The sequence below is a fragment of the Pteropus alecto genome, unplaced genomic scaffold (genome assembly GCF_000325575.1).
Source record: "Pteropus alecto unplaced genomic scaffold, ASM32557v1 scaffold207, whole genome shotgun sequence".
Lineage (NCBI taxonomy): Eukaryota > Metazoa > Chordata > Mammalia > Chiroptera > Pteropodidae > Pteropus > Pteropus alecto.
In genome coordinates this window covers 705,221-708,116 of record NW_006440149.1, presented here as the reverse complement: position 1 = coordinate 708,116, position 2,896 = coordinate 705,221, and the positions used below count along the sequence as shown (strand labels likewise).

Genomic DNA, 2,896 nt, shown 5'->3' with positions numbered 1-2,896 from the left:
GAATATACAGACAACTCATCTCCAAATTTCAATTTAGGGCAAAATTTATTTAATTTCTTATGGCTAAGTAATATTCCATTGTATATATGTACCACCGTGTTTTTAGCCAATCATCTATTGTAAGACACTTCTGTTGCTTCCATGTCCTGGCCACCATGAATAATGGTGCTATAAACATCGGTGTACAAATATCTTTTCAGAACTGAATTTTCAAGCCTTTGTGGTGAATAACCAGTAGAGGGATTACTGGATCATATGGTTGATCAATGCTTAGTTTTTTGAGGAAACTCTATACTGTTTTCCATAGTGGCTATACCAATATGCAGTCCCACCAGCAGTGTATGAGGGTACCTTTTTCTCTGCATCCTCTGCTACATTTGTTATTACTTGTCCTGTTGATAATAACTATTCTAACATGTGTGAAATGGTATCTCATTGTGGTTTTGATTTGCATTTCTCTACTAGCTAGCAAGGTTGAGCATCTTTTCATATGTTTCTTAGCCATTTGTATGTAGGACAAAATTTAATTTGGATATATATTTAATTAGCAATATTTCTTTGAAAAATATTCTCTCTCAGTTATAATTTCTTTACTATCCCACCTCTAGGTTAAATTATTTCTCCTCATTTCCTTCTCTTAATTAATTTTATTGCTTATTTTTACATCATTTCTTGCTACACACACCCTTACTGCTACCCACTTACAAAGATTCCAGGAAAGTAACCAATTGGCTGTAACTAGTGTAATATTGAGTAGGACTCTTCTACTTCCTTATATTGCATATGCCAAATGACTGAGTTGGTTAAGATGGACAGTTTACTCTGTAAGATGAGTTTATTAAACTACCTCCTTGTTGTCTAATTGAGTAATACAACTTAGTATTGTAACAGAGTAGACTTTTTTTTATTTAAGAAGAGTGTGGAGATGAGAGAAATTTATGACTAAACAAGAGTATTGCTTATCATAAATTTGATCATAACCAGGATATGTAGAGCACTTCATAGGTTACAAAGAATGTTCACATCCATTATTTCATTGAATCATCATAAGAACACTGTAAGAAACATTGGGCTCAAGTAAAACTGTCATTATTTGCAGATGACATGATACTCTATATAGAGAACCCTAAGGATACTACCAAAAAAAAATGTTAGAACTGATAAATAAGGTCAGTAAAGTAACAGGGTATAAAATCAATATTCAGAAGTTGGTTGCATTTCTATTCATCAATGATGAACTATCAGAAAGAATTTTTTTTTAAAGAATCCAATTTATGATTGCATGAAAAACAGTAAAATACATAAGAATCAAATAAACCAAAGTGGTAAAAAACTTGTTCTCAAGAAATTATAAGTCATTAAAAAAGAAATTGAAGAAGATACAAATAAATGGAAATATACACTGTGCTCATGGGTGGAAAGAATAATCATCATTAAAATGGCCATACTACCCAAAGCAATTTGTAGATGCACTACAATCTCTATCAAAATACCAATGGGTGGTTACCAGAGGGTAGGAGGTGGGGAGAGCGGGGAGACAGATGGGGTAAAGAAAGAGAAATGAAGAAGTAACAATTCTATTGATGATTGCATCAAAAACAATAAAACACCTTGAAATCAAATTAACCAAAGAAAATTATGTAATTGAAAAAAAATTGAAGAAGATAAAATAAATGGAAGCATATACCATGCTCATGGGTAGGAAGAATCAACATCATTAAAATGGCCATACTATCAAGAGCAATCTATAGATTCCATGCAATCCCTATCAAAATACCAATGACAGTTTTCTGAGAGCTAGCACAAATAATCCTAAAATTTATATGGAACCATAAAAATTCTCAAATAGCCACAGCAATCTCGAGAAAGAATGACTTTGGAGGTATCACACTACCTGATATCAAACTATACTACAAGGCTACAGTAATCAAAACAGCATGGTACTAGCATAAAAACAGATACATAGATCAAGGGAATAGAATGGAGAGCCAAGAAATAAGTCCATGCCTATATAGTCATCCAAGCTATGACAAAGGAGATAAAAGTATACGATGAGGTAAAGACAGTCTCTTCAACAAATAACGTTGGGAAAACTGGACAGATATAACAAAATGAAACTGGACCACCTTCTTGTACCATATACAAGAATAAATTCAAAATGGATTAAAAACTTAAATGCAGTCTACAGCCATGCTATCCTGAACAAGTCCAATCCCATCTGATCTCGGAAGCTAAGCAGGGTCGGGCCTGGTTAGTACTTGGATGAGAGACCACCTAGGAAGACCAGGTGCTTTAGTCATAAAAAATGAAAATAAAAATTAAGAGATTTTAAGCTGACACGGCCCTTGCAATCTGTGAGGTCAACCAAGGGTTGCCTAAATCAATCAATCAATCAATCAATCAATCAATAAAATACAAAGACTTAAATGTAAAACTAAAACCATAGAACTTCTAGAAGAAAACATAGACAGTAAACTCTTTTGATATTGCTATTAGTAATTTTTTTTTTGATGTATCTCCTTGGGCAAGGGAAACAAAAAAGAAAAATGAACAAATGGGACTATATCAAACTAACGATTTTTTTGCACAGCAAAGGAGACCATCAACAAAACAAAAAGAAAACCTACTGAATGGGAGAAGATATTTGCTAATGATACATCTGACAAGGGGCTAATATCCAAAATTTATAAAGAATTCATACAACTCAACACTAAAAAACAAACAATCCAATTAAAAAAATGGGCAGAAGACCTGAATAGGTATTTCTCCAAAGAGGAAATATAGATGACCGATAGACACATGAAAAGATGCTCAAGATCACTAATCATCATAGAAATGCAAATTAAAACCATAATGAGATATTACTTCACACCTTACAGAATAGCTATCATCAATA

General features: G+C 32.9%; 1 pseudogene; it reads left to right on the top strand.

Annotated features, from left to right (window-relative positions):
• The first annotated feature begins 2,180 nt into the window (after positions 1 to 2,180).
• LOC112484129 lies at positions 2,181 to 2,299 on the top strand (annotated as a pseudogene).
• Positions 2,300 to 2,896: the final 597 nt, after the last annotated feature.